Genomic DNA, 6,822 nt, shown 5'->3' on the forward strand with positions numbered 1-6,822 from the left:
AGTCAGTGTCCGTTCTCTTCCCATTCTCTGCCTCCTGTTTCCTCTCATACCCAACACTCATTTGAAACAGCCAGCCATATACAGACACTGGAACTGTTTATCTTTGTAGAGTGTGCATTATCTATGCTGTTCAGCTTTTTGCCTTAAATCTTTTGTGCCTCCTTTTTCTGAACTTGACTCATTTCCTTGAGTCTTGTTGTTTAGCAGCCTTTTTATCCAGATACTTAATTCAGAACAGGTGACCTTCCCCTGCAACCATTTTCTCTTCCAGTCTGAGGTTTCCTGAGTTCACTTTCTTTTTAATTTTTTTCCTAACAAATCTCTTTTCTGGCAAGTCCTGAACCAACTTTTGGAAGTCAGTGACCTAGGTTATTTGCAAGTGCTCAGCAAATACATCCTCAGGCCAAAGTGTGGTTTCAGACTGGAGAAAAGAAACCTGGTAGCATGGTAACAGTAATTCCTGAAGGTGACCTGAATCATCTATTACTGCATGAGTTTTCCATAGTTTTAAACTGAGATTTCTCACTGCAGTTCTTTCTTTCAGTCTAAAAGTTTTTACAAGGGTCTGACTAAATATTATTCTTTCTGTGTATTCTGACTTGGGAGTTTAGGCAGTCGTCCTTCCCCTCTTTTTTGCAGAGGGAAGGGAGAGGTAAGAAGGTCTTGACCCAGCAAGATGGAAGCTTCTTTTGAAGCTATTTATAGATAAATGTTGTGGTATGTGAAAATCTTGAAAATTCCTAAAAATTTGATTATCAGTGTCTCTTGAAAAACTTGGGAACCCTACAGTAAAAACATAAAAGTTTTTAGTTTGTAGGGTTGCTGGATTTGCCCTGTGGATTTGACAGTGCAGACCACAACCAGAAGGGTTGTGTGGGTGATGATACATCACATAGAAAAGACAGTAAAATAAGAAGTTGTAGTTCTCTGCCAGGAATTAGCAATAAAATGAAATTTGCATCCAAGTTTCTGTGAGTGAAATGATACTGTTCTTTTCCAATTGATGAGTCTACAGAGCCATTGTGGTTGTTCACATCCACACATCTTTATATATGGTAGCTTTATCATTGAAATATCAGCAGCTCAGAAAAAAATATCAAAGTAAATACTTTTTCCTTTATTTTAGTTCAGTGAATTGTTAACAGCTGTTGCTTCCACTGCAGTTTGGGAATATTCTGTAATAGGAGAAGAAGCTTCATGGTCTGAAGTCCAGTTCCTACATATTCCTTTATCAGAGGCTTATGACAGTGGCTTGTCCATATGTGGAGGTGCTTGAATTTTCCCCTGCTAAGCTCACAGAGCTACAGGGAGCCTGGGCTTGGATGGGTCTGTACCTTATATCAGCTTTACACTGTTGCTAAATGACTGTGAAGCTCATCTGTACCTGCAGACCTTTGGACAAACATGCTGTGGGAGTCAATGCCCTTCAGTTTTGGTACTCCCACTATCTGTCTTATGTGGTGTTGGGGAGGAGTGCAGTGTTTCCCAGGAGGAGCTCAGGGTAATGAGGAGGAACCTGTTTGCCTCCTTTGCCAACCCCCTGATGTGTTCAGTGCAATCCATTGCACAAGGGTTTCTTGGGGTACAGGACCATCACTCCCAGCCAGTATGCATTTACCCACCTTTCTCATATCCCATGGTACTGGCTCTGTGATTGAGAGCCTTGATGTTCCAGAAAAATTGTCAGAATCATGTGCCATTGTGAGATTTCACACACACTGAGTCACAAACTGTGAAAGCACGTACTTCCCCAAGCCACAGGGCTTGGCAACCCTGTGTCTCTCTCTGTTATAAATACATAAAGTTGTGGCTGACCCTTCTTTTATTTCAAATACAGGTGGAATTAGTTGGAAGGCTATAAAGCTGTTAAGAAGGCATGCAGTAAGACTATGTGAGACTAACCATTCAGCACTGTTTTCTTGGAAAGCTAGATATTGTATAATTAGTCTCTTTTATTTGTTTTGCTTCTGATGGCTTCAAGTGTGTTTGGGTAATTTTTCCTCCTTACCGCATGGGATAAAATTTACATTCCTGTAAAGCAATAAAGACAAAACCAAAAAACCTGTCCTTGCTTCCAGAAGCTGAAGATGTAAGAAAACACCAAACACTTAAGCCTGGAGTAAAACACTGAGTTGGCAATGCTACTGCTGTTCTCTTATACCAGGATATATAATACATGCTCCCACAGAAAGCAACAATGTTTAGCTTCCAGGGAGCACCCAGACTTCCAGGGGAAACCCAGAAACCACAGCAAAGAGGCAGATTGAAAGGATCCCCTAATGAGTACATACATCCAGGGCTTTTAGTTCCCCATCTGCTGTTTTGACAAATGCATGTGAGCTGTTTTGCCAGCAGATATCACTATGTGTGTCCAAATTACAAGTGGGAATGAGAGAGAAAAAGCATTTCTCTGCTTATAAGCGACAGGCAGATTTAGGAATGTCTGCTGGAGTTTATGTGCATTATTAGACACATTTTTAATTCTTTTGTCAACCTCTATTATGAGGTCATTTCACTTCAATGCAAATTAAACCATAATTTTTCATCTTCATATGTTCTTTTTTTTTCATAATATATATATTTTAATGTGTTGCTCAATCACAGCCCTCTAGGACAACCTAAAAGCCTTTAACTGTTTGAATTGAACTACTGTAGCCTTTCTTGTCAAAAAGAGCTCCTGGATTTATTTCTGTGTACATTGACACTATAAAATGTTACTTTCTTTTCTCTCTTCTGCAGGCAAAGAGCTATAAAAATCAAGTTTCATTGTCATTTCAACCTTTGTTCTAAAACATTATGATGTGTAGAAAATTGATTATACTGGAATTTAGTATATACAACAAAAGGAAACTTTGTTGAAATCCAGAGGGCCATTTCTGTTCATTTGATAAATGTATTAGTTTTTTTGGTTTCCTGAATTACCAGGTAAAGGGCAACATTTTCCAGATCTAACTAATTTCACTGAAACATATGAAAGACAAATACCAGAAGTCAAATCTAACATATTCTTCCCATGGGCCTTAAAAAAAACCACCCTAAATTCTTTATTTTGAAAAGCTAAAGTAAGAGTTCAAAATTAAATGGATGATTCATGTGAGATATGTGAACTGAACAACACATCGAGCTGTTGCACCAGCTGATACGGCCTGGGTTTTCTCAGCACTGCTAAAGAAAAGAAACAAGAGGTGAAAAAAAATTGATTGCTGTGCTACTCCACGTACTCAAGTGTTGCCATATCCCAGGGTCACAGCAAAGCAGACCCTCTATGAGGATCTCTGTGCCAGGGTGAGAGCTTTCAGCTCCATGGGTACAAGGCCAAATTTTGCTCCTTTTTTCTCCCCTAGGCATGGAGGAGCTGAGTGCTGGACACTCCGTAGGCAGAGGGTGCTGCTCAGCGGGGGTGGCCCTGCGGAACCTTTGCTCGCACTGGCAGCCCCACTGCTTCCAGAGCTGCAGCTCTGAGCCATGGGTTACTCCTCCATGAATCTATTCCCTCCTGCTGGCACCTTCCTCGTGCAGCAGAAGGCTCCCATCCATCCCATCCCATCCCAAATTGTTGGATGTGTGTACCACTGCTTCAGAGACTCCTGTTCTCACGGTCACACGCAAATTGTCCTCCTGGGTTTTGCCATGGATCTTGTCAGTATGAGGGATGCAGCAGCTTCTGCAGTCAAGCAGCAGGAGAAAAAAGCAGTTCAAATTAATAAAAGTAATAGTTATCAATTCACTGGCAAAATCACAATCTGTTATATTTCTTACTGAAGGTACTGAAAGAAAAAATCATGTTCTTGTGTCTGATATAGCAGAATGTAAACATGGTAAAAATTATAATATATGCTGCTGCCTCTTTTTCTTTTTTGAGTAACAATAACTTTAAGCAAAAGGAAATGTTCCCAACCAGACAAATAAGAATACTTAATTTAATCTACTATCTGAGAGATGTCATGGTCCTCAGCAAATATTAACCTCTGCCTTTTGATGGAAAAAGAACCCCTCTGCCCCTGTCAGTCACATTTATTTCAGTCTAGACGAAAGAGCTCCTAGGTGTTGTAGGGAGAAACAATGATGTCTGAGTGCCTCCTGGAGAACATTCAAACCTTGAGAATATTTTGGTTTGTACTGGAGTTGAACTTGATGTAAAAATATAGAGCTGACAGTCTATATACACAACCTGGTTTTTAGTCCACATGGATAATGAGACCTAAGCACCCAGCAACTTTTTGGTTTTTTGTGCCACTGTCAATTTAAAGTGCATTTTTAAATGAACAGTGGGGTTATTTGGGTCTATTAATTACAGTAATTGTTTCCTGCGTGGAAACCACATGTATGAGATATGAAAGGCACGTGTGTGTGAGAAGGAAAGCTGGCGTGTGTGAGACTGGAGCAATTCCCCTTTGAAGATTTTTTTTTTAATCCCTAGAGAAGGAGCTTGTAATGAGCAACAACATTTACACTGAGGACTTCAATGCTCCTTGTTGCCCCATCCGTTGCCTTGCCTTTCACATGGAGATTAAAGTCAGTGGTTGAAGCTGCTCCTCCTTTTCCCATGTGGCTGATATAAATTCTACATCAAATGCAGAGGAGGAAGGGCAGGTTTGGTTGTCAGCAAAAAATGAAGGAGAGGTCTGAGAGGGGCAGGAGCAGGGGCTCAGTTCTCATTAATCTGGAGGGCAGCAGTAGAGTAAACATAAAACCTTGGGAGATGCCTACTGTGCCCTTTATACAAAGAGCCTGTGATTGGCATAGTAAGAGATGCAGTGCTGATGGATAAATGGGAAAATGCTTTACCTAAGGTTTACCTGTTAATAGATATGATGGGAAACTCATGCAGATTTTTATAGTTTGTATAAAATTTGAATGCTTTGATTTGTGCATTAAGCAAGTAAAATAATGATCCTGTAGTTTAATTTCTAACCTGTATTCTATTTCAGGTCTCTCCATTTTAACTTTCACAAGGAAGTTGTCTTTCTGCCTGTTTATGGTATTTTTCCTAGTGCAGAACAATGCCAGAGGAAAAATGTTTGGGCAAAGTTTGGGATTAATCTCATATTCTTGAAATGCAGGATGTTATTTCTCCTTTTGCATCTCCTTTTGCTGCAGTGGCACATCTCAAATGTGACTCAGCCCATGTCTGCCCCTACAGTTTTACCTGTGGAACAGCTTAGTTCGTAGAGAAGAGGGAAGGGATGAAAAAAATTCAGCAACACATTCTGACAGAGGCCAGGCAGACAGTGTGGATTTATTTTAGGGAAGAGCTATGCTGGGAAGAGAGACAGTAGATCTCCTGAGACATCTAAGAGCAGATAGTTTGTATGTTGGAGTCATGGCATGGGCATAAGTCCCTCCTCAAAGGCAGGAGGGTTCATAGTTTATATTGGCATGTTCTCAGCTTGATTTTAGCAGCATTTGCATAGTCTCTTTTTTTTTTCTTCTGTACTGAGGTCCTGTTCTCTGCTCATTCACACAGAAGCTGAGAGGCAGAGACTCTGTTCTGATGTACCCAGAAATATAAAATCAAGAGGAGTAGAGCCAGCACGAGGTTTTTTATCCTACAGTTAGTTTGGGAAGGTCCCTGTGCATGAACATGGCCAAACTTACTCCTGACACAACTGAGACAATAAACAGTCAGAAATCCAGATTTTAACTTCTCTAATCAATCCTGTTTCCCCTTTTTTTCTTTCAATTTCTTTCCTGGGGAAATATTTATATTTGTTTATATGGCCCCTTTTACCTCTTCTCATCCCACCTGAAGATATGTGCAAATACATCAAGCTTCAGAGGCAAGGCTATGAAATAAAACTCTGCTAGTTCAGCTAGGAACTTGAACTACCACAGAAGATTATTACAAAGGTTTTAGGCTGGGGTAGTCTCTGGTACTTTTTGAACAGAGCTGAATGTCAGAAAAGATTTATGTCAACAGTGAGATCCAGCTAAGAGGAAACCACATTTTTCTCTCTCAAAAAACCCTGTTACTACCTCGTACTGTTTACTCTTTTAGTGAAATCATTTCAGCATTTTTCCAGAGTTTAACAAGAAGGTTGATAATATTTGAGGCTCTGCTGATTTTGATGAGTAAGAGATGATTTCTTTGAAGCCACTGCTTAACTACCAGGTAACATCACGTCACATGAGCACTAAATATCCAGCTAGGCCAAATGAAGACATAGCTGGGCCTAACTCCTGGCCCAGTGACCCTCTTCTCCTTTTCCCAGGAGGTGAATTTTGCAGTTCTGTCCAATGTTCATGCAGTGAGGTCAATGGAAAGCTTTAATCTTGGCTCTGTTGTGTGTACACCAATTGATGGGACAGGATTCTCATGGCAGTTTTCTTGTGGTAAAGCCAGAACAGAAGGAAATTTGCACTTACCTGGACTTAGTCACCAGAACAAGGGGACTCAGCTGGCTTTTGTGATGTGAGCATTCCAGGAAAGAAATAACTCTGGCAAATGCTCTCATGCTAGTGCATTGATACAGAAAAGGATAAAGTTCTTGAGAGCTCATTAAGTTCTGAGTACCAGAAAAGGAAATTAAGAAAAAGATGAATCTGACAAGGAACCTGTGTTTGATTCTAGCATGTGTTTCGAGTGAAATTGAAAAATAAAATATGTTCTGCCTGAAACTTTCACTTATTTTAAAACACTGCATATTTTGAAGTATTTTTATGATGACAAAGTAATCTATGCAAATATTAATGTAGTAAAATTTAATTAAGATTAAATAGATCAATTAGTTGTTTTAAATGCATAATTTAAAATAGTGTCTTCAATCAAATAAATAAATATAATAGTCCCTATCAGTAACTACATCAGCCTAATGGCTTGCT

The 6,822-nt window shown here is 39.7% G+C and overlaps 1 long non-coding RNA gene across 1 annotated transcript; it reads left to right on the forward strand.

Annotated features, from left to right (window-relative positions):
• Nucleotides 1-1,718: 1,718 nt before the first annotated feature.
• LOC137471451 (uncharacterized) lies at nucleotides 1,719-5,769 on the forward strand. Its single transcript, XR_010997618.1, has 3 exons — nucleotides 1,719-1,891; nucleotides 5,101-5,306; nucleotides 5,471-5,769. It is a non-coding gene; the product is annotated as an uncharacterized lncRNA (long non-coding RNA).
• The last annotated feature ends 1,053 nt before the right edge of the window (nucleotides 5,770-6,822 follow it).

This window comes from Anomalospiza imberbis, chromosome 3, assembly GCF_031753505.1.
Source record: "Anomalospiza imberbis isolate Cuckoo-Finch-1a 21T00152 chromosome 3, ASM3175350v1, whole genome shotgun sequence".
Lineage (NCBI taxonomy): Eukaryota > Metazoa > Chordata > Aves > Passeriformes > Viduidae > Anomalospiza > Anomalospiza imberbis.